At 43.3% G+C, this 22,235-nt stretch overlaps 27 non-coding genes across 27 annotated transcripts; 22 read left to right on the top strand and 5 right to left on the bottom strand.

Annotated features, from left to right (window-relative positions):
- The first annotated feature begins 443 nt into the window (after positions 1 to 443).
- Positions 444 to 515, top strand: TRNAT-UGU (transfer RNA threonine (anticodon UGU)). Its single transcript has one exon. It is a non-coding gene; the product is annotated as a tRNA-Thr (tRNA).
- Positions 516 to 1,202: 687 nt separating this feature from the next.
- Positions 1,203 to 1,284, top strand: TRNAS-GCU (transfer RNA serine (anticodon GCU)). Its single transcript has one exon. It is a non-coding gene; the product is annotated as a tRNA-Ser (tRNA).
- A 546-nt stretch (positions 1,285 to 1,830) lies between these two features.
- TRNAT-CGU (transfer RNA threonine (anticodon CGU)) lies at positions 1,831 to 1,902 on the top strand. The gene has a single exon. It is a non-coding gene; the product is annotated as a tRNA-Thr (tRNA).
- A 1,488-nt stretch (positions 1,903 to 3,390) lies between these two features.
- TRNAI-UAU (transfer RNA isoleucine (anticodon UAU)) lies at positions 3,391 to 3,485 on the bottom strand. The gene is made up of 2 exons: positions 3,448 to 3,485; positions 3,391 to 3,426 (listed from the first exon to the last, which is right to left on the bottom strand). It is a non-coding gene; the product is annotated as a tRNA-Ile (tRNA).
- Positions 3,486 to 3,965: 480 nt separating this feature from the next.
- TRNAS-GCU (transfer RNA serine (anticodon GCU)) lies at positions 3,966 to 4,042 on the top strand. Its single transcript has one exon. It is a non-coding gene; the product is annotated as a tRNA-Ser (tRNA).
- A 465-nt stretch (positions 4,043 to 4,507) lies between these two features.
- Positions 4,508 to 4,579, top strand: TRNAT-UGU (transfer RNA threonine (anticodon UGU)). Its single transcript has one exon. It is a non-coding gene; the product is annotated as a tRNA-Thr (tRNA).
- A 687-nt stretch (positions 4,580 to 5,266) lies between these two features.
- On the top strand, positions 5,267 to 5,348 carry TRNAS-GCU (transfer RNA serine (anticodon GCU)). The gene has a single exon. It is a non-coding gene; the product is annotated as a tRNA-Ser (tRNA).
- Positions 5,349 to 5,894: 546 nt separating this feature from the next.
- TRNAT-CGU (transfer RNA threonine (anticodon CGU)) lies at positions 5,895 to 5,966 on the top strand. The gene has a single exon. It is a non-coding gene; the product is annotated as a tRNA-Thr (tRNA).
- Positions 5,967 to 7,454: 1,488 nt separating this feature from the next.
- Positions 7,455 to 7,549, bottom strand: TRNAI-UAU (transfer RNA isoleucine (anticodon UAU)). The gene is made up of 2 exons: positions 7,512 to 7,549; positions 7,455 to 7,490 (listed from the first exon to the last, which is right to left on the bottom strand). It is a non-coding gene; the product is annotated as a tRNA-Ile (tRNA).
- A 480-nt stretch (positions 7,550 to 8,029) lies between these two features.
- Positions 8,030 to 8,106, top strand: TRNAS-GCU (transfer RNA serine (anticodon GCU)). Its single transcript has one exon. It is a non-coding gene; the product is annotated as a tRNA-Ser (tRNA).
- A 465-nt stretch (positions 8,107 to 8,571) lies between these two features.
- TRNAT-UGU (transfer RNA threonine (anticodon UGU)) lies at positions 8,572 to 8,643 on the top strand. The gene has a single exon. It is a non-coding gene; the product is annotated as a tRNA-Thr (tRNA).
- Positions 8,644 to 9,330: 687 nt separating this feature from the next.
- Positions 9,331 to 9,412, top strand: TRNAS-GCU (transfer RNA serine (anticodon GCU)). Its single transcript has one exon. It is a non-coding gene; the product is annotated as a tRNA-Ser (tRNA).
- Positions 9,413 to 9,958: 546 nt separating this feature from the next.
- Positions 9,959 to 10,030, top strand: TRNAT-CGU (transfer RNA threonine (anticodon CGU)). Its single transcript has one exon. It is a non-coding gene; the product is annotated as a tRNA-Thr (tRNA).
- A 1,488-nt stretch (positions 10,031 to 11,518) lies between these two features.
- On the bottom strand, positions 11,519 to 11,613 carry TRNAI-UAU (transfer RNA isoleucine (anticodon UAU)). Its single transcript has 2 exons — positions 11,576 to 11,613; positions 11,519 to 11,554 (listed from the first exon to the last, which is right to left on the bottom strand). It is a non-coding gene; the product is annotated as a tRNA-Ile (tRNA).
- A 480-nt stretch (positions 11,614 to 12,093) lies between these two features.
- On the top strand, positions 12,094 to 12,170 carry TRNAS-GCU (transfer RNA serine (anticodon GCU)). Its single transcript has one exon. It is a non-coding gene; the product is annotated as a tRNA-Ser (tRNA).
- Positions 12,171 to 12,635: 465 nt separating this feature from the next.
- TRNAT-UGU (transfer RNA threonine (anticodon UGU)) lies at positions 12,636 to 12,707 on the top strand. The gene has a single exon. It is a non-coding gene; the product is annotated as a tRNA-Thr (tRNA).
- Positions 12,708 to 13,394: 687 nt separating this feature from the next.
- On the top strand, positions 13,395 to 13,476 carry TRNAS-GCU (transfer RNA serine (anticodon GCU)). Its single transcript has one exon. It is a non-coding gene; the product is annotated as a tRNA-Ser (tRNA).
- Positions 13,477 to 14,022: 546 nt separating this feature from the next.
- Positions 14,023 to 14,094, top strand: TRNAT-CGU (transfer RNA threonine (anticodon CGU)). Its single transcript has one exon. It is a non-coding gene; the product is annotated as a tRNA-Thr (tRNA).
- A 1,488-nt stretch (positions 14,095 to 15,582) lies between these two features.
- TRNAI-UAU (transfer RNA isoleucine (anticodon UAU)) lies at positions 15,583 to 15,677 on the bottom strand. The gene is made up of 2 exons: positions 15,640 to 15,677; positions 15,583 to 15,618 (listed from the first exon to the last, which is right to left on the bottom strand). It is a non-coding gene; the product is annotated as a tRNA-Ile (tRNA).
- A 1,022-nt stretch (positions 15,678 to 16,699) lies between these two features.
- On the top strand, positions 16,700 to 16,771 carry TRNAT-UGU (transfer RNA threonine (anticodon UGU)). The gene has a single exon. It is a non-coding gene; the product is annotated as a tRNA-Thr (tRNA).
- Positions 16,772 to 17,458: 687 nt separating this feature from the next.
- TRNAS-GCU (transfer RNA serine (anticodon GCU)) lies at positions 17,459 to 17,540 on the top strand. The gene has a single exon. It is a non-coding gene; the product is annotated as a tRNA-Ser (tRNA).
- A 546-nt stretch (positions 17,541 to 18,086) lies between these two features.
- On the top strand, positions 18,087 to 18,158 carry TRNAT-CGU (transfer RNA threonine (anticodon CGU)). Its single transcript has one exon. It is a non-coding gene; the product is annotated as a tRNA-Thr (tRNA).
- A 1,488-nt stretch (positions 18,159 to 19,646) lies between these two features.
- TRNAI-UAU (transfer RNA isoleucine (anticodon UAU)) lies at positions 19,647 to 19,741 on the bottom strand. The gene is made up of 2 exons: positions 19,704 to 19,741; positions 19,647 to 19,682 (listed from the first exon to the last, which is right to left on the bottom strand). It is a non-coding gene; the product is annotated as a tRNA-Ile (tRNA).
- A 480-nt stretch (positions 19,742 to 20,221) lies between these two features.
- TRNAS-GCU (transfer RNA serine (anticodon GCU)) lies at positions 20,222 to 20,298 on the top strand. Its single transcript has one exon. It is a non-coding gene; the product is annotated as a tRNA-Ser (tRNA).
- A 465-nt stretch (positions 20,299 to 20,763) lies between these two features.
- On the top strand, positions 20,764 to 20,835 carry TRNAT-UGU (transfer RNA threonine (anticodon UGU)). The gene has a single exon. It is a non-coding gene; the product is annotated as a tRNA-Thr (tRNA).
- Positions 20,836 to 21,522: 687 nt separating this feature from the next.
- Positions 21,523 to 21,604, top strand: TRNAS-GCU (transfer RNA serine (anticodon GCU)). The gene has a single exon. It is a non-coding gene; the product is annotated as a tRNA-Ser (tRNA).
- Positions 21,605 to 22,150: 546 nt separating this feature from the next.
- TRNAT-CGU (transfer RNA threonine (anticodon CGU)) lies at positions 22,151 to 22,222 on the top strand. Its single transcript has one exon. It is a non-coding gene; the product is annotated as a tRNA-Thr (tRNA).
- The last annotated feature ends 13 nt before the right edge of the window (positions 22,223 to 22,235 follow it).

Raw genomic sequence — 22,235 nt, 5'->3', positions numbered from 1 at the left:
TTAAACATCTGCATTGCTCTAAGCACCATTGCCATTGGCTTTCAAAGAACATACAGACAAAAGTGAAAATATGCATGTTAGTTGATTAAGAAGGACACAAACAAGGTTGTCGTGTTACTGGCAGGAATGCAATCTGCTGTGCTTGACTACCCTTTGAGCCAGAATCCGGATAGAAATTTAAAAAAGCAAAGGTAATATCCATATTGTCTCTCTGCTGCCATGTACATGTTTTTTTCAACTTTCACGCATCACATCTCCTCATTAGTCACCCTAAAATTGCACGGAATACGCACAAATTAGCTGCTCCTCAAAAAATCGGCCAGAAAAAAACAGGTCAAATCACAATCATATACATACATTCTCACACACCCTTCAAATATGTCTACCCAGTAAACATCATGTTGTGTGCTCGTTGTGTTGCTGTTATGCGTCGTAACCTGAGGGGCTCTGTAGCTCAGTGGCAGAGCACTGGTCTTGTAAACCAGGGGTCGTGAGTTCGATCCTCATCAGGGCCTCCAAATGGTAATTTTCTTGAACATTGTTGAATAGGAACTGATATTGCACATTGTACCTGTGCAACCTTTTACCAATGGATTCGGGCCTATAACAAAGCCACAAGCGCAAGGTGTCTGAATAGTCTGTGGGGAAGGTCGGCTTTCTGGACCTAATTTCTTCAAGAAAAAGACCTTGATAATCTTGTGATGACAGATGCAGATGATCACGGTGAAGCCCTTACTCTATTGAACAGTACAGCGGTTCTGGGTTGCACGCCTTTCTCTATTTTCAGGGACGTTGATGTGGCAAAATTTAATTGGAAAAGGGTTATTGCCATCACTCACTATTTAAATTCAATGACATCACAGGAAGCAGCAGCATCTGAACTTTGATCTTGGCTGGAAACGTTGAATGATGCCAAACACTGGGAAACTGGAGCTTGCGTTATGCTGGTTTTACTACTAATGGTGTGCCATACGGAAGAACAAGCACCTTCCTCTGGATTAGTGTTGTGAACCCTCCAGGAGCTCTTGTTATATTTTTCTGAACTTCAACTTGATGTGTTTATCTATCAATGGCCGGGTAAGGAAGAACGAGTCAACGATCTTGTTTCTATTATGACAAACATGATCTATTTTTCACTGACTTTGCACCACCATTGTTTTATCTCTTCTTTAAGCATGGGACTCGAGCACCGTTCCCAAACAGACGAGGTGGCCGAGTGGTTAAGGCGATGGACTGCTAATCCATTGTGCTCTGCACACGTGGGTTCGAATCCCACCTTCGTCGTATTTTTTCTTTATAGTCTGCATTTAAACATAGACCAAAGTCTTTCAACCTCCCTGTGAAAGACAGGAATGAGTACAGATATGGAAATAGAGATGTAAAAATAAGTTCATTGGTGCAGGCGGAGAATGAAATTAGTCAAAGACTTTCCTCGTAGGTTTCCATTCTTTACTATTATAGGAGCCAAAATCAGCGCAGTTAGTAAACTCCCAAGCTTACATCCCAAATTCTTTTTTCTTTTAGTTGTCTGCCTTTTACATGTTCCTTTTGCCATCATTCTGACCTGCTATCTAAACTCATGAACCTGTTCAGCATCCTACTCAATACATACATACCCGTAAAAGTACATACTCAAACGCATACCGACAATGTATCACCAACATAAGCACACACGCTTTCGCAAATCAGATGTATGATGACGTACTGAACACATGCAGAGATATACAGCCATTTTTACACAACCAGAAATTCATATACCTGGAGATCTACCTAGGTAAAACCCATGGTTTCTTTGCACTTTCTGTTGTTGGCTGTGAGCAAGCAGCAGGTGGCCTTGTAGCTCAGTGGCAGAGCACTGGTCTCGTAAACCAGGGGTCATGAGTTCAAACCTCATCAGGGCCTCGGGCGGATTATTTTCAAAAAGCACGGGGAAGAGAAGCCAGAGTTGCACCATCTACAGAGAACCTTTTATGACGGGATGCATCCTCATAATTGAAGTCTTCCACAGAAGGAGTGAAATAGAGTTCGAGAGGAAGGCCTAATGTTTTCAGGCAAAGACTGACAAAAACCTTGCAATGTCGCATGTAGCTGCTTTGGTGAAAAGACTGTTCAAGTTCACAATGCAACGGAGGGGTGTTCCCCATCTCCATACAATCATCTCTTTGATAATGTAAACGTGCCAGGCGTGTTGAAAGACAAAGACAGACACAACCGCACATACCAGTTGAAGAAAGACAGCCAGCAAACACATTTGTATAGAGGTAAGCAAGCCTCAATTAGAGATGTGAGTCCCTCCGTTTCTGCGGGAGTCCACAAGTTTAATAAAAAATGAACACATATCTTTCATGTTCTAATGATTACCAATCTTTCTGATTAGCTCTGCATAGCTCCAATGGCTATGTGTGTGTGTGTGTGTGTATGTGCCCGTGTGTGTAGGGGAAGGGGTCGGTAGATGTGTTCACGCAGAGCAAGTTGCATACATCGCCAACAGCCATTCTCTCCTGCTCCTGTGCATCCAGTTCGGAAGCGAACCCACCCAATTGTTCTATATGTCTGCTACCCTGACCGCATTCACACATCATTGGCTATTAGTATGCAGCTTGTGGGCGCTGTCAATGGGATATAAGCACCATTCCCCATGTCTGCAATAGCTAGACCAGATTCTGAGGTATGATGAGCAGGGGTCCAGGCACTTCGCCTGACGAACGCCGGGCTTAGCCCTGCCGGGCCTAGCCCTGAGGGGCCTAACTGGGCATGGCCCTGTGTAAGGTAGGGTGAGCAGGGGACCACTTGCAACTAACCTTCGGCACCAATCAGGCATGGAGAGGTCTGTGCAAATGCCCAGCCCTTTAGCAATCTCGATCTGCAAAACCTTCAACTCCTAATTCTCATGGCTCCCAGAAGCCCTAGCCCATATGCAAATGAGGCGAGTTCCTATCAGCATCCTTGTTCTGCTTGATTTTATCAAAGTGACTGCCTGATTAGTGAAAGGGTATTTATTCTCAGAGGTTTGCTTCAAAGGCGATAATGCAGTAAATAGACAACATTATTCTTTGTAAGTTGATATTGTCTCCTGGATCCTACTCCAGTAACCCTTTTTTTACCTTTACAAATGTCTTCCGTAAGTGGTGCTCAGCAGAAAATGGAGTATAATAACAGTTGACATTTTTTATTTTCTGTTCTATTTTCAAAAACCCTCCGTAGCTGTATTTAAAGCGCAAACACCCCATAAATAACTTGCAATGAGTATTCCATGTCTAAAAGGCAGAGGAGCTGTCATACAACATTAACTGACAATCAAGGAAACCTTGAGGTGAACCAAAAAATGTCCAGAACATTTATTGGTTCAATAATTCAGTTTTGAGGTGAATTAGTAAAAAGTTCCAAAGTTGCTCCAGGTGAGGCTTGAACTCACAACCTCGGCATTGCTCACTGCATGTACTGCTGTATAAGTACCGCGCGCTAACTGATTGCGCCACTGGAGCTGCTGTGTTTTGGTTTTCAACATGAAACTACACCCACAAACACACACACAAGTGTACAAAAGCACCCACAAGCTCTGGCATTGTCTTTTTAGCTGACACCAAATTATGGGTGCCTTGTAGTGCCCATATTGTGCCACTGGAGCTTACCTTTTAGCCTGATATACACTTTGCCACTGATGTTCAGCCAATGGTGCAGTCAAATGTCCCTTCTACATTTTTGTCATGCTGCAGGCAGTGCCACTGGAGCCAGCATGATGCTCTTCCTCATATTCAACACGTGTCAATTGAAACACCTCCCAATGTCATCTTGGCGATGCCTATAAACACCCCAGGACTTTGATGAATTTTTCTCAACAGCAAGTGAGGCAGTTTTCCTGCAAACGGCTGGATGTACCTCAACAAGGAACGCATTGTGGTTCTATTTTGAAGATGTTTGTGTTATTACCTGTAAAGACTTGAATGCCTAACATAATCCCTGTAGACGAGGTGGCCGAGTGGTTAAGGCGATGGACTGCTAATCTACTGTACACGCGTGGTTTCGAATCCCACCTTTGTCGATTTTAACTTTTGAAATCTTTTTTAAACATCTGCATTGCTCTAAGCACCATTGCCATTGGCTTTCAAAGAACATACAGACAAAAGTGAAAATATGCATGTTAGTTGATTAAGAAGGACACAAACAAGGTTGTCGTGTTACTGGCAGGAATGCAATCTGCTGTGCTTGACTACCCTTTGAGCCAGAATCCGGATAGAAATTTAAAAAAGCAAAGGTAATATCCATATTGTCTCTCTGCTGCCATGTACATGTTTTTTTCAACTTTCACGCATCACATCTCCTCATTAGTCACCCTAAAATTGCACGGAATACGCACAAATTAGCTGCTCCTCAAAAAATCGGCCAGAAAAAAACAGGTCAAATCACAATCATATACATACATTCTCACACACCCTTCAAATATGTCTACCCAGTAAACATCATGTTGTGTGCTCATTGTGTTGCTGTAATGCGTCGTAACCTGAGGGGCTCTGTAGCTCAGTGGCAGAGCACTGGTCTTGTAAACCAGGGGTCGTGAGTTCGATCCTCATCAGGGCCTCCAAATGGTAATTTTCTTGAACATTGTTGAATAGGAACTGATATTGCACATTGTACCTGTGCAACCTTTTACCAATGGATTCGGGCCTATAACAAAGCCACAAGCGCAAGGTGTCTGAATAGTCTGTGGGGAAGGTCGGCTTTCTGGACCTAATTTCTTCAAGAAAAAGACCTTGATAATCTTGTGATGACAGATGCAGATGATCACGGTGAAGCCCTTACTCTATTGAACAGTACAGCGGTTCTGGGTTGCACGCCTTTCTCTATTTTCAGGGACGTTGATGTGGCAAAATTTAATTGGAAAAGGGTTATTGCCATCACTCACTATTTAAATTCAATGACATCACAGGAAGCAGCAGCATCTGAACTTTGATCTTGGCTGGAAACGTTGAATGATGCCAAACACTGGGAAACTGGAGCTTGCGTTATGCTGGTTTTACTACTAATGGTGTGCCATACGGAAGCTCAAGCACCTTCCTCTGGATTAGTGTTGTGAACCCTCCAGGAGCTCTTGTTATATTTTTCTGAACTTCAACTTGATGTGTTTATCTATCAATGGCCGGGTAAGGAAGAACGAGTCAACGATCTTGTTTCTATTATGACAAACATGATCTATTTTTCACTGACTTTGCACCATCATTGTTTTATCTCTTCTTTAAGCATGGGACTCGAGCACCGTTCCCAAACAGACGAGGTGGCCGAGTGGTTAAGGCGATGGACTGCTAATCCATTGTGCTCTGCACGCGTGGGTTCGAATCCCACCTTCGTCGTATTTTTTCTTTATAGTCTGCATTTAAACATAGACCAAAGTCTTTCAACCTCCCTGTGAAAGACAGGAATGAGTACAGATATGGAAATAGAGATGTAAAAATAAGTTCATTGGTGCAGGCGGAGAATGAAATTAGTCAAAGACTTTCCTCGTAGGTTTCCATTCTTTACTATTATAGGAGCCAAAATCAGCGCAGTTAGTAAACTCCCAAGCTTACATCCCAAATTCTTTTTTCTTTTAGTTGTCTGCCTTTTACATGTTCCTTTTGCCATCATTCTGACCTGCTATCTAAACTCATGAACCTGTTCAGCATCCTACTCAATACATACATACCCGTAAAAGTACATACTCAAACGCATACCGACAATGTATCACCAACATAAGCACACACGCTTTCGCAAATCAGATGTATGATGACGTACTGAACACATGCAGAGATATACAGCCATTTTTACACAACCAGAAATTCATATACCTGGAGATCTACCTAGGTAAAACCCATGGTTTCTTTGCACTTTCTGTTGTTGGCTGTGAGCAAGCAGCAGGTGGCCTTGTAGCTCAGTGGCAGAGCACTGGTCTCGTAAACCAGGGGTCATGAGTTCAAACCTCATCAGGGCCTCGGGCGGATTATTTTCAAAAAGCACGGGGAAGAGAAGCCAGAGTTGCACCATCTACAGAGAACCTTTTATGACGGGATGCATCCTCATAATTGAAGTCTTCCACAGAAGGAGTGAAATAGAGTTCGAGAGGAAGGCCTAATGTTTTCAGGCAAAGACTGACAAAAACCTTGCAATGTCGCATGTAGCTGCTTTGGTGAAAAGACTGTTCAAGTTCACAATGCAACGGAGGGGTGTTCCCCATCTCCATACAATCATCTCTTTGATAATGTAAACGTGCCAGGCGTGTTGAAAGACAAAGACAGACACAACCGCACATACCAGTTGAAGAAAGACAGCCAGCAAACACATTTGTATAGAGGTAAGCAAGCCTCAATTAGAGATGTGAGTCCCTCCGTTTCTGCGGGAGTCCACAAGTTTAATAAAAAATGAACACATATCTTTCATGTTCTAATGATTACCAATCTTTCTGATTAGCTCTGCATAGCTCCAATGGCTATGTGTGTGTGTGTGTGTGTATGTGCCCGTGTGTGTAGGGGAAGGGGTCGGTAGATGTGTTCACGCAGAGCAAGTTGCATACATCGCCAACAGCCATTCTCTCCTGCTCCTGTGCATCCAGTTCGGAAGCGAACCCACCCAATTGTTCTATATGTCTGCTACCCTGACCGCATTCACACATCATTGGCTATTAGTATGCAGCTTGTGGGCGCTGTCAATGGGATATAAGCACCATTCCCCATGTCTGCAATAGCTAGACCAGATTCTGAGGTATGATGAGCAGGGGTCCAGGCACTTCGCCTGACGAACGCCGGGCTTAGCCCTGCCGGGCCTAGCCCTGAGGGGCCTAACTGGGCATGGCCCTGTGTAAGGTAGGGTGAGCAGGGGACCACTTGCAACTAACCTTCGGCACCAATCAGGCATGGAGAGGTCTGTGCAAATGCCCAGCCCTTTAGCAATCTCGATCTGCAAAACCTTCAACTCCTAATTCTCATGGCTCCCAGAAGCCCTAGCCCATATGCAAATGAGGCGAGTTCCTATCAGCATCCTTGTTCTGCTTGATTTTATCAAAGTGACTGCCTGATTAGTGAAAGGGTATTTATTCTCAGAGGTTTGCTTCAAAGGCGATAATGCAGTAAATAGACAACATTATTCTTTGTAAGTTGATATTGTCTCCTGGATCCTACTCCAGTAACCCTTTTTCTACCTTTACAAATGTCTTCCGTAAGTGGTGCTCAGCAGAAAATGGAGTATAATAACAGTTGACATTTTTTATTTTCTGTTCTATTTTCAAAAACCCTCCGTAGCTGTATTTAAAGCGCAAACACCCCATAAATAACTTGCAATGAGTATTCCATGTCTAAAAGGCAGAGGAGCTGTCATACAACATTAACTGACAATCAAGGAAACCTTGAGGTGAACCAAAAAATGTCCAGAACATTTATTGGTTCAATAATTCAGTTTTGAGGTGAATTAGTAAAAAGTTCCAAAGTTGCTCCAGGTGAGGCTTGAACTCACAACCTCGGCATTGCTCACTGCATGTACTGCTGTATAAGTACCGCGCGCTAACCGATTGCGCCACTGGAGCTGCTGTGTTTTGGTTTTCAACATGAAACTACACCCACAAACACACACACAAGTGTACAAAAGCACCCACAAGCTCTGGCATTGTCTTTTTAGCTGACACCAAATTATGGGTGCCTTGTAGTGCCCATATTGTGCCACTGGAGCTTACCTTTTAGCCTGATATACACTTTGCCACTGATGTTCAGCCAATGGTGCAGTCAAATGTCCCTTCTACATTTTTGTCATGCTGCAGGCAGTGCCACTGGAGCCAGCATGATGCTCTTCCTCATATTCAACACGTGTCAATTGAAACACCTCCCAATGTCATCTTGGCGATGCCTATAAACACCCCAGGACTTTGATGAATTTTTCTCAACAGCAAGTGAGGCAGTTTTCCTGCAAACGGCTGGATGTACCTCAACAAGGAACGCATTGTGGTTCTATTTTGAAGATGTTTGTGTTATTACCTGTAAAGACTTGAATGCCTAACATAATCCCTGTAGACGAGGTGGCCGAGTGGTTAAGGCGATGGACTGCTAATCTACTGTACACGCGTGGTTTCGAATCCCACCTTTGTCGATTTTAACTTTTGAAATCTTTTTTAAACATCTGCATTGCTCTAAGCACCATTGCCATTGGCTTTCAAAGAACATACAGACAAAAGTGAAAATATGCATGTTAGTTGATTAAGAAGGACACAAACAAGGTTGTCGTGTTACTGGCAGGAATGCAATCTGCTGTGCTTGACTACCCTTTGAGCCAGAATCCGGATAGAAATTTAAAAAAGCAAAGGTAATATCCATATTGTCTCTCTGCTGCCATGTACATGTTTTTTTCAACTTTCACGCATCACATCTCCTCATTAGTCACCCTAAAATTGCACGGAATACGCACAAATTAGCTGCTCCTCAAAAAATCTGCCAGAAAAAAACAGGTCAAATCACAATCATATACATACATTCTCACACACCCTTCAAATATGTCTACCCAGTAAACATCATGTTGTGTGCTCGTTGTGTTGCTGTTATGCGTCGTAACCTGAGGGGCTCTGTAGCTCAGTGGCAGAGCACTGGTCTTGTAAACCAGGGGTCGTGAGTTCGATCCTCATCAGGGCCTCCAAATGGTAATTTTCTTGAACATTGTTGAATAGGAACTGATATTGCACATTGTACCTGTGCAACCTTTTACCAATGGATTCGGGCCTATAACAAAGCCACAAGCGCAAGGTGTCTGAATAGTCTGTGGGGAAGGTCGGCTTTCTGGACCTAATTTCTTCAAGAAAAAGACCTTGATAATCTTGTGATGACAGATGCAGATGATCACGGTGAAGCCCTTACTCTATTGAACAGTACAGCGGTTCTGGGTTGCACGCCTTTCTCTATTTTCAGGGACGTTGATGTGGCAAAATTTAATTGGAAAAGGGTTATTGCCATCACTCACTATTTAAATTCAATGACATCACAGGAAGCAGCAGCATCTGAACTTTGATCTTGGCTGGAAACGTTGAATGATGCCAAACACTGGGAAACTGGAGCTTGCGTTATGCTGGTTTTACTACTAATGGTGTGCCATACGGAAGAACAAGCACCTTCCTCTGGATTAGTGTTGTGAACCCTCCAGGAGCTCTTGTTATATTTTTCTGAACTTCAACTTGATGTGTTTATCTATCAATGGCCGGGTAAGGAAGAACGAGTCAACGATCTTGTTTCTATTATGACAAACATGATCTATTTTTCACTGACTTTGCACCACCATTGTTTTATCTCTTCTTTAAGCATGGGACTCGAGCACCGTTCCCAAACAGACGAGGTGGCCGAGTGGTTAAGGCGATGGACTGCTAATCCATTGTGCTCTGCACACGTGGGTTCGAATCCCACCTTCGTCGTATTTTTTCTTTATAGTCTGCATTTAAACATAGACCAAAGTCTTTCAACCTCCCTGTGAAAGACAGGAATGAGTACAGATATGGAAATAGAGATGTAAAAATAAGTTCATTGGTGCAGGCGGAGAATGAAATTAGTCAAAGACTTTCCTCGTAGGTTTCCATTCTTTACTATTATAGGAGCCAAAATCAGCGCAGTTAGTAAACTCCCAAGCTTACATCCCAAATTCTTTTTTCTTTTAGTTGTCTGCCTTTTACATGTTCCTTTTGCCATCATTCTGACCTGCTATCTAAACTCATGAACCTGTTCAGCATCCTACTCAATACATACATACCCGTAAAAGTACATACTCAAACGCATACCGACAATGTATCACCAACATAAGCACACACGCTTTCGCAAATCAGATGTATGATGACGTACTGAACACATGCAGAGATATACAGCCATTTTTACACAACCAGAAATTCATATACCTGGAGATCTACCTAGGTAAAACCCATGGTTTCTTTGCACTTTCTGTTGTTGGCTGTGAGCAAGCAGCAGGTGGCCTTGTAGCTCAGTGGCAGAGCACTGGTCTCGTAAACCAGGGGTCATGAGTTCAAACCTCATCAGGGCCTCGGGCGGATTATTTTCAAAAAGCACGGGGAAGAGAAGCCAGAGTTGCACCATCTACAGAGAACCTTTTATGACGGGATGCATCCTCATAATTGAAGTCTTCCACAGAAGGAGTGAAATAGAGTTCGAGAGGAAGGCCTAATGTTTTCAGGCAAAGACTGACAAAAACCTTGCAATGTCGCATGTAGCTGCTTTGGTGAAAAGACTGTTCAAGTTCACAATGCAACGGAGGGGTGTTCCCCATCTCCATACAATCATCTCTTTGATAATGTAAACGTGCCAGGCGTGTTGAAAGACAAAGACAGACACAACCGCACATACCAGTTGAAGAAAGACAGCCAGCAAACACATTTGTATAGAGGTAAGCAAGCCTCAATTAGAGATGTGAGTCCCTCCGTTTCTGCGGGAGTCCACAAGTTTAATAAAAAATGAACACATATCTTTCATGTTCTAATGATTACCAATCTTTCTGATTAGCTCTGCATAGCTCCAATGGCTATGTGTGTGTGTGTGTGTGTATGTGCCCGTGTGTGTAGGGGAAGGGGTCGGTAGATGTGTTCACGCAGAGCAAGTTGCATACATCGCCAACAGCCATTCTCTCCTGCTCCTGTGCATCCAGTTCGGAAGCGAACCCACCCAATTGTTCTATATGTCTGCTACCCTGACCGCATTCACACATCATTGGCTATTAGTATGCAGCTTGTGGGCGCTGTCAATGGGATATAAGCACCATTCCCCATGTCTGCAATAGCTAGACCAGATTCTGAGGTATGATGAGCAGGGGTCCAGGCACTTCGCCTGACGAACGCCGGGCTTAGCCCTGCCGGGCCTAGCCCTGAGGGGCCTAACTGGGCATGGCCCTGTGTAAGGTAGGGTGAGCAGGGGACCACTTGCAACTAACCTTCGGCACCAATCAGGCATGGAGAGGTCTGTGCAAATGCCCAGCCCTTTAGCAATCTCGATCTGCAAAACCTTCAACTCCTAATTCTCATGGCTCCCAGAAGCCCTAGCCCATATGCAAATGAGGCGAGTTCCTATCAGCATCCTTGTTCTGCTTGATTTTATCAAAGTGACTGCCTGATTAGTGAAAGGGTATTTATTCTCAGAGGTTTGCTTCAAAGGCGATAATGCAGTAAATAGACAACATTATTCTTTGTAAGTTGATATTGTCTCCTGGATCCTACTCCAGTAACCCTTTTTCTACCTTTACAAATGTCTTCCGTAAGTGGTGCTCAGCAGAAAATGGAGTATAATAACAGTTGACATTTTTTATTTTCTGTTCTATTTTCAAAAACCCTCCGTAGCTGTATTTAAAGCGCAAACACCCCATAAATAACTTGCAATGAGTATTCCATGTCTAAAAGGCAGAGGAGCTGTCATACAACATTAACTGACAATCAAGGAAACCTTGAGGTGAACCAAAAAATGTCCAGAACATTTATTGGTTCAATAATTCAGTTTTGAGGTGAATTAGTAAAAAGTTCCAAAGTTGCTCCAGGTGAGGCTTGAACTCACAACCTCGGCATTGCTCACTGCATGTACTGCTGTATAAGTACCGCGCGCTAACTGATTGCGCCACTGGAGCTGCTGTGTTTTGGTTTTCAACATGAAACTACACCCACAAACACACACACAAGTGTACAAAAGCACCCACAAGCTCTGGCATTGTCTTTTTAGCTGACACCAAATTATGGGTGCCTTGTAGTGCCCATATTGTGCCACTGGAGCTTACCTTTTAGCCTGATATACACTTTGCCACTGATGTTCAGCCAATGGTGCAGTCAAATGTCCCTTCTACATTTTTGTCATGCTGCAGGCAGTGCCACTGGAGCCAGCATGATGCTCTTCCTCATATTCAACACGTGTCAATTGAAACACCTCCCAATGTCATCTTGGCGATGCCTATAAACACCCCAGGACTTTGATGAATTTTTCTCAACAGCAAGTGAGGCAGTTTTCCTGCAAACGGCTGGATGTACCTCAACAAGGAACGCATTGTGGTTCTATTTTGAAGATGTTTGTGTTATTACCTGTAAAGACTTGAATGCCTAACATAATCCCTGTAGACGAGGTGGCCGAGTGGTTAAGGCGATGGACTGCTAATCTACTGTACACGCGTGGTTTCGAATCCCACCTTTGTCGATTTTAACTTTTTAAATCTTTTTTAAACATCTGCATTGCTCTAAGCACCATTGCCATTGGCTTTCAAAGAACATACAGACAAAAGTGAAAATATGCATGTTAGTTGATTAAGAAGGACACAAACAAGGTTGTCGTGTTACTGGCAGGAATGCAATCTGCTGTGCTTGACTACCCTTTGAGCCAGAATCCGGATAGAAATTTAAAAAAGCAAAGGTAATATCCATATTGTCTCTCTGCTGCCATGTACATGTTTTTTTCAACTTTCACGCATCACATCTCCTCATTAGTCACCCTAAAATTGCACGGAATACGCACAAATTAGCTGCTCCTCAAAAAATCGGCCAGAAAAAAACAGGTCAAATCACAATCATATACATACATTCTCACACACCCTTCAAATATGTCTACCCAGTAAACATCATGTTGTGTGCTCATTGTGTTGCTGTAATGCGTCGTAACCTGAGGGGCTCTGTAGCTCAGTGGCAGAGCACTGGTCTTGTAAACCAGGGGTCGTGAGTTCGATCCTCATCAGGGCCTCCAAATGGTAATTTTCTTGAACATTGTTGAATAGGAACTGATATTGCACATTGTACCTGTGCAACCTTTTACCAATGGATTCGGGCCTATAACAAAGCCACAAGCGCAAGGTGTCTGAATAGTCTGTGGGGAAGGTCGGCTTTCTGGACCTAATTTCTTCAAGAAAAAGACCTTGATAATCTTGTGATGACAGATGCAGATGATCACGGTGAAGCCCTTACTCTATTGAACAGTACAGCGGTTCTGGGTTGCACGCCTTTCTCTATTTTCAGGGACGTTGATGTGGCAAAATTTAATTGGAAAAGGGTTATTGCCATCACTCACTATTTAAATTCAATGACATCACAGGAAGCAGCAGCATCTGAACTTTGATCTTGGCTGGAAACGTTGAATGATGCCAAACACTGGGAAACTGGAGCTTGCGTTATGCTGGTTTTACTACTAATGGTGTGCCATACGGAAGCTCAAGCACCTTCCTCTGGATTAGTGTTGTGAACCCTCCAGGAGCTCTTGTTATATTTTTCTGAACTTCAACTTGATGTGTTTATCTATCAATGGCCGGGTAAGGAAGAACGAGTCAACGATCTTGTTTCTATTATGACAAACATGATCTATTTTTCACTGACTTTGCACCACCATTGTTTTATCTCTTCTTTAAGCATGGGATTCGAGCACCGTTCCCAAACAGACGAGGTGGCCGAGTGGTTAAGGCGATGGACTGCTAATCCATTGTGCTCTGCACGCGTGGGTTCGAATCCCACCTTCGTCGTATTTTTTCTTTATAGTCTGCATTTAAACATAGACCAAAGTCTTTCAACCTCCCTGTGAAAGACAGGAATGAGTACAGATATGGAAATAGAGATGTAAAAATAAGTTCATTGGTGCAGGCGGAGAATGAAATTAGTCAAAGACTTTCCTCGTAGGTTTCCATTCTTTACTATTATAGGAGCCAAAATCAGCGCAGTTAGTAAACTCCCAAGCTTACATCCCAAATTCTTTTTTCTTTTAGTTGTCTGCCTTTTACATGTTCCTTTTGCCATCATTCTGACCTGCTATCTAAACTCATGAACCTGTTCAGCATCCTACTCAATAAATACATACCCGTAAAAGTACATACTCAAACGCATACCGACAATGTATCACCAACATAAGCACACACGCTTTCGCAAATCAGATGTATGATGACGTACTGAACACATGCAGAGATATACAGCCATTTTTACACAACCAGAAATTCATATACCTGGAGATCTACCTAGGTAAAACCCATGGTTTCTTTGCACTTTCTGTTGTTGGCTGTGAGCAAGCAGCAGGTGGCCTTGTAGCTCAGTGGCAGAGCACTGGTCTCGTAAACCAGGGGTCATGAGTTCAAACCTCATCAGGGCCTCGGGCGGATTATTTTCAAAAAGCACGGGGAAGAGAAGCCAGAGTTGCACCATCTACAGAGAACCTTTTATGACGGGATGCATCCTCATAATTGAAGTCTTCCACAGAAGGAGTGAAATAGAGTTCGAGAGGAAGGCCTAATGTTTTCAGGCAAAGACTGACAAAAACCTTGCAATGTCGCATGTAGCTGCTTTGGTGAAAAGACTGTTCAAGTTCACAATGCAACGGAGGGGTGTTCCCCATCTCCATACAATCATCTCTTTGATAATGTAAACGTGCCAGGCGTGTTGAAAGACAAAGACAGACACAACCGCACATACCAGTTGAAGAAAGACAGCCAGCAAACACATTTGTATAGAGGTAAGCAAGCCTCAATTAGAGATGTGAGTCCCTCCGTTTCTGCGGGAGTCCACAAGTTTAATAAAAAATGAACACATATCTTTCATGTTCTAATGATTACCAATCTTTCTGATTAGCTCTGCATAGCTCCAATGGCTATGTGTGTGTGTGTGTGTGTATGTGCCCGTGTGTGTAGGGGAAGGGGTCGGTAGATGTGTTCACGCAGAGCAAGTTGCATACATCGCCAACAGCCATTCTCTCCTGCTCCTGTGCATCCAGTTCGGAAGCGAACCCACCCAATTGTTCTATATGTCTGCTACCCTGACCGCATTCACACATCATTGGCTATTAGTATGCAGCTTGTGGGCGCTGTCAATGGGATATAAGCACCATTCCCCATGTCTGCAATAGCTAGACCAGATTCTGAGGTATGATGAGCAGGGGTCCAGGCACTTCGCCTGACGAACGCCGGGCTTAGCCCTGCCGGGCCTAGCCCTGAGGGGCCTAACTGGGCATGGCCCTGTGTAAGGTAGGGTGAGCAGGGGACCACTTGCAACTAACCTTCGGCACCAATCAGGCATGGAGAGGTCTGTGCAAATGCCCAGCCCTTTAGCAATCTCGATCTGCAAAACCTTCAACTCCTAATTCTCATGGCTCCCAGAAGCCCTAGCCCATATGCAAATGAGGCGAGTTCCTATCAGCATCCTTGTTCTGCTTGATTTTATCAAAGTGACTGCCTGATTAGTGAAAGGGTATTTATTCTCAGAGGTTTGCTTCAAAGGCGATAATGCAGTAAATAGACAACATTATTCTTTGTAAGTTGATATTGTCTCCTGGATCCTACTCCAGTAACCCTTTTTCTACCTTTACAAATGTCTTCCGTAAGTGGTGCTCAGCAGAAAATGGAGTATAATAACAGTTGACATTTTTTATTTTCTGTTCTATTTTCAAAAACCCTCCGTAGCTGTATTTAAAGCGCAAACACCCCATAAATAACTTGCAATGAGTATTCCATGTCTAAAAGGCAGAGGAGCTGTCATACAACATTAACTGACAATCAAGGAAACCTTGAGGTGAACCAAAAAATGTCCAGAACATTTATTGGTTCAATAATTCAGTTTTGAGGTGAATTAGTAAAAAGTTCCAAAGTTGCTCCAGGTGAGGCTTGAACTCACAACCTCGGCATTGCTCACTGCATGTACTGCTGTATAAGTACCGCGCGCTAACCGATTGCGCCACTGGAGCTGCTGTGTTTTGGTTTTCAACATGAAACTACACCCACAAACACACACACAAGTGTACAAAAGCACCCACAAGCTCTGGCATTGTCTTTTTAGCTGACACCAAATTATGGGTGCCTTGTAGTGCCCATATTGTGCCACTGGAGCTTACCTTTTAGCCTGATATACACTTTGCCACTGATGTTCAGCCAATGGTGCAGTCAAATGTCCCTTCTACATTTTTGTCATGCTGCAGGCAGTGCCACTGGAGCCAGCATGATGCTCTTCCTCATATTCAACACGTGTCAATTGAAACACCTCCCAATGTCATCTTGGCGATGCCTATAAACACCCCAGGACTTTGATGAATTTTTCTCAACAGCAAGTGAGGCAGTTTTCCTGCAAACGGCTGGATGTACCTCAACAAGGAACGCATTGTGGTTCTATTTTGAAGATGTTTGTGTTATTACCTGTAAAGACTTGAATGCCTAACATAATCCCTGTAGACGAGGTGGCCGAGTGGTTAAGGCGATGGACTGCTAATCTACTGTACACGCGTGGTTTCGAATCCCACATTTGTCGATTTTAACTTTTGAAATCTTTTTTAAACATCTGCATTGCTCTAAGCACCATTGCCATTGGCTTTCAAAGAACATACAGACAAAAGTGAAAATATGCATGTTAGTTGATTAAGAAGGACACAAACAAGGTTGTCGTGTTACTGGCAGGAATGCAATCTGCTGTGCTTGACTACCCTTTGAGCCAGAATCCGGATAGAAATTTAAAAAAGCAAAGGTAATATCCATATTGTCTCTCTGCTGCCATGTACATGTTTTTTTCAACTTTCACGCATCACATCTCCTCATTAGTCACCCTAAAATTGCACGGAATACGCACAAATTAGCTGCTCCTCAAAAAATCGGCCAGAAAAAAACAGGTCAAATCACAATCATATACATACATTCTCACACACCCTTCAAATATGTCTACCCAGTAAACATCATGTTGTGTGCTCGTTGTGTTGCTGTTATGCGTTGTAACCTGAGGGGCTCTGTAGCTCAGTGGCAGAGCACTGGTCTTGTAAACCAGGGGTCGTGAGTTCGATCCTCATCAGGGCCTCCAAATGGTAATTTTCTTGAACATTGTTGAATAGGAACTGATATTGCACATTGTACCTGTGCAACCTTTTACCAATGGATTCGGGCCTATAACAAAGCCACAAGCGCAAGGTGTCTGAATAGTCTGTGGGGAAGGTCGGCTTTCTGGACCTAATTTCTTCAAGAAAAAGACCTTGATAATCTTGTGATGACAGATGCAGATGATCACGGTGAAGCCCTTACTCTATTGAACAGTACAGCGGTTCTGGGTTGCACGCCTTTCTCTATTTTCAGGGACGTTGATGTGGCAAAATTTAATTGGAAAAGGGTTATTGCCATCACTCACTATTTAAATTCAATGACATCACAGGAAGCAGCAGCATCTGAACTTTGATCTTGGCTGGAAACGTTGAATGATGCCAAACACTGGGAAACTGGAGCTTGCGTTATGCTGGTTTTACTACTAATGGTGTGCCATACGGAAGAACAAGCACCTTCCTCTGGATTAGTGTTGTGAACCCTCCAGGAGCTCTTGTTATATTTTTCTGAACTTCAACTTGATGTGTTTATCTATCAATGGCCGGGTAAGGAAGAACGAGTCAACGATCTTGTTTCTATTATGACAAACATGATCTATTTTTCACTGACTTTGCACCACCATTGTTTTATCTCTTCTTTAAGCATGGGACTCGAGCACCGTTCCCAAACAGACGAGGTGGCCGAGTGGTTAAGGCGATGGACTGCTAATCCATTGGGCTCTGCATGCGTGGGTTCGAATCCCACCTTCGTCGTATTTTTTCTTTATAGTCTGCATTTAAACATAGACCAAAGTCTTTCAACCTCCCTGTGAAAGACAGGAATGAGTACAGATATGGAAATAGAGATGTAAAAATAAGTTCATTGGTGCAGGCGGAGAATGAAATTAGTCAAAGACTTTCCTCGTAGGTTTCCATTCTTTACTATTATAGGAGCCAAAATCAGCGCAGTTAGTAAACTCCCAAGCTTACATCCCAAATTCTTTTTTCTTTTAGTTGTCTGCCTTTTACATGTTCCTTTTGCCATCATTCTGACCTGCTATCTAAACTCATGAACCTGTTCAGCATCCTACTCAATACATACATACCCGTAAAAGTACATACTCAAACGCATACCGACAATGTATCACCAACATAAGCACACACGCTTTCGCAAATCAGATGTATGATGACGTACTGAACACATGCAGAGATATACAGCCATTTTTACACAACCAGAAATTCATATACCTGGAGATCTACCTAGGTAAAACCCATGGTTTCTTTGCACTTTCTGTTGTTGGCTGTGAGCAAGCAGCAGGTGGCCTTGTAGCTCAGTGGCAGAGCACTGGTTTCGTAAACCAGGGGTCATGAGTTCAAACCTCATCAGGGCCTCGGGCGGATTATTTTCAAAAAGCACGGGGAAGAGAAGCCAGAGTTGCACCATCTACAGAGAACATTTTATGACGGGATGCATCCTCATAATTGAAGTCTTCCACAGAAGGAGTGAAATAGAGTTCGAGAGGAAGGCCTAATGTTTTCAGGCAAAGACTGACAAAAACCTTGCAATGTCGCATGTAGCTGCTTTGGTGAAAAGACTGTTCAAGTTCACAATGCAACGGAGGGGTGTTCCCCATCTCCATACAATCATCTCTTTGATAATGTAAACGTGCCAGGCGTGTTGAAAGACAAAGACAGACACAACCGCACATACCAGTTGAAGAAAGACAGCCAGCAAACACATTTGTATAGAGGTAAGCAAGCCTCAATTAGAGATGTGAGTCCCTCCGTTTCTGCGGGAGTCCACAAGTTTAATAAAAAATGAACACATATCTTTCATGTTCTAATGATTACCAATCTTTCTGATTAGCTCTGCATAGCTCCAATGGCTATGTGTGTGTGTGTGTGTGTATGTGCCCGTGTGTGTAGGGGAAGGGGTCGGTAGATGTGTTCACGCAGAGCAAGTTGCATACATCGCCAACAGCCATTCTCTCCTGCTCCTGTGCATCCAGTTCGGAAGCGAACCCACCCAATTGTTCTATATGTCTGCTACCCTGACCGCATTCACACATCATTGGCTATTAGTATGCAGCTTGTGGGCGCTGTCAATGGGATATAAGCACCATTCCCCATGTCTGCAATAGCTAGACCAGATTCTGAGGTATGATGAGCAGGGGTCCAGGCACTTCGCCTGACGAACGCCGGGCTTAGCCCTGCCAGGCCTAGCCCTGAGGGGCCTAACTGGGCATGGCCCTGTGTAAGGTAGGGTGAGCAGGGGACCACTTGCAACTAACCTTCGGCACCAATCAGGCATGGAGAGGTCTGTGCAAATGCCCAGCCCTTTAGCAATCTCGATCTGCAAAACCTTCAACTCCTAATTCTCATGGCTCCCAGAAGCCCTAGCCCATATGCAAATGAGGCGAGTTCCTATCAGCATCCTTGTTCTGCTTGATTTTATCAAAGTGACTGCCTGATTAGTGAAAGGGTATTTATTCTCAGAGGTTTGCTTCAAAGGCGATAATGCAGTAAATAGACAACATTATTCTTTGTAAGTTGATATTGTCTCCTGGATCCTACTCCAGTAACCCTTTTTCTACCTTTACAAATGTCTTCCGTAAGTGGTGCTCAGCAGAAAATGGAGTATAATAACAGTTGACATTTTTTATTTTCTGTTCTATTTTCAAAAACCCTCCGTAGCTGTATTTAAAGCGCAAACACCCCATAAATAACTTGCAATGAGTATTCCATGTCTAAAAGGCAGAGGAGCTGTCATACAACATTAACTGACAATCAAGGAAACCTTGAGGTGAACCAAAAAATGTCCAGAACATTTATTGGTTCAATAATTCAGTTTTGAGGTGAATTAGTAAAAAGTTCCAAAGTTGCTCCAGGTGAGGCTTGAACTCACAACCTCGGCATTGCTCACTGCATGTACTGCTGTATAAGTACCGCGCGCTAACCGATTGCGCCACTGGAGCTGCTGTGTTTTGGTTTTCAACATGAAACTACACCCACAAACACACACACAAGTGTACAAAAGCACCCACAAGCTCTGGCATTGTCTTTTTAGCTGACACCAAATTATGGGTGCCTTGTAGTGCCCATATTGTGCCACTGGAGCTTACCTTTTAGCCTGATATACACTTTGCCACTGATGTTCAGCCAATGGTGCAGTCAAATGTCCCTTCTACATTTTTGTCATGCTGCAGGCAGTGCCACTGGAGCCAGCATGATGCTCTTCCTCATATTCAACACGTGTCAATTGAAACACCTCCCAATGTCATCTTGGCGATGCCTATAAACACCCCAGGACTTTGATGAATTTTTCTCAACAGCAAGTGAGGCAGTTTTCCTGCAAACGGCTGGATGTACCTCAACAAGGAACGCATTGTGGTTCTATTTTGAAGATGTTTGTGTTATTACCTGTAAAGACTTGAATGCCTAACATAATCCCTGTAGACGAGGTGGCCGAGTGGTTAAGGCGATGGACTGCTAATCTACTGTACACGCGTGGTTTCGAATCCCACCTTTGTCAATTTTAACTTTTAAAATCTTTTTTAAACATCTGCATTGCTCTAAGCACCATTGCCATTGGCTTTCAAAGAACATACAGACAAAAGTGAAAATATGCATGTTAGTTGATTAAGAAGGACACAAACAAGGTTGTCGTGTTACTGGCAGGAATGCAATCTGCTGTGCTTGACTACCCTTTGAGCCAGAATCCGGATAGAAATTTAAAAAAGCAAAGGTAATATCCATATTGTCTCTCTGCTGCCATGTACATGTTTTTTTCAACTTTCACGCATCACATCTCCTCATTAGTCACCCTAAAATTGCACGGAATACGCACAAATTAGCTGCTCCTCAAAAAATCGGCCAGAAAAAAACAGGTCAAATCACAATCATATACATACATTCTCACACACCCTTCAAATATGTCTACCCAGTAAACATCATGTTGTGTGCTCGTTGTGTTGCTGTTATGCGTCGTAACCTGAGGGGCTCAGTAGCTCAGTGGCAGAGCACTGGTCTTGTAAACCAGGGGTCGTGAGTTCGATCCTCATCAAGGCCTCCAAATGGTAATTTTCTTGAACATTGTTGAATAGGAACTGATATTGCACATTGTACCTGTGCAACCTTTTACCAATGGATTCGGGCCTATAACAAAGCCACAAGCGCAAGGTGTCTGAATAGTCTGTGGGGAAGGTCGGCTTTCTGGACCTAATTTCTTCAAGAAAAAGACCTTGATAATCTTGTGATGACAGATGCAGATGATCACGGTGAAGCCCTTACTCTATTGAACAGTACAGCGGTTCTGGGTTGCACGCCTTTCTCTATTTTCAGGGACGTTGATGTGGCAAAATTTAATTGGAAAAGGGTTATTGCCATCACTCACTATTTAAATTCAATGACATCACAGGAAGCAGCAGCATCTGAACTTTGATCTTGGCTGGAAACGTTGAATGATGCCAAACACTGGGAAACTGGAGCTTGCGTTATGCTGGTTTTACTACTAATGGTGTGCCATACGGAAGAACAAGCACCTTCCTCTGGATTAGTGTTGTGAACCCTCCAGGAGCTCTTGTTATATTTTTCTGAACTTCAACTTGATGTGTTTATCTATCAATGGCCGGGTAAGGAAGAACGAGTCAACGATCTTGTTTCTATTATGACAAACATGATCTATTTTTCACTGACTTTGCACCACCATTGTTTTATCTCTTCTTTAAGCATGGGACTCGAGCACCGTTCCCAAACAGACGAGGTGGCCGAGTGGTTAAGGCGATGGACTGCTAATCCATTGTGCTCTGCACGCGTGGGTTCGAATCCCACCTTCGTCGTATTTTTTCTTTATAGTCTGCATTTAAACATAGACCAAAGTCTTTCAACCTCCCTGTGAAAGACAGGAATGAGTACAGATATGGAAATAGAGATGTAAAAATAAGTTCATTGGTGCAGGCGGAGAATGAAATTAGTCAAAGACTTTCCTCGTAGGTTTCCATTCTTTACTATTATAGGAGCCAAAATCAGCGCAGTTAGTAAACTCCCAAGCTTACATCCCAAATTCTTTTTTCTTTTAGTTGTCTGCCTTTTACATGTTCCTTTTGCCATCATTCTGACCTGCTATCTAAACTCATGAACCTGTTCAGCATCCTACTCAATACATACATACCCGTAAAAGTACATACTCAAACGCATACCGACAATGTATCACCAACATAAGCACACACGCTTTCGCAAATCAGATGTATGATGACGTACTGAACACATGCAGAGATATACAGCCATTTTTACACAACCAGAAATTCATATACCTGGAGATCTACCTAGGTAAAACCCATGGTTTCTTTGCACTTTCTGTTGTTGGCTGTGAGCAAGCAGCAGGTGGCCTTGTAGCTCAGTGGCAGAGCACTGGTCTCGTAAACCAGGGGTCATGAGTTCAAACCTCATCAGGGCCTCGGGCGGATTATT

Source organism: Ambystoma mexicanum, chromosome 13, assembly GCF_040938575.1.
Source record: "Ambystoma mexicanum isolate Mex_15411 chromosome 13, UKY_AmexF1_1, whole genome shotgun sequence".
In the NCBI taxonomy this organism is placed as follows: Eukaryota; Metazoa; Chordata; class Amphibia; order Caudata; family Ambystomatidae; genus Ambystoma; species Ambystoma mexicanum.
This window is presented reverse-complemented; position numbering and strand designations above follow the sequence as displayed.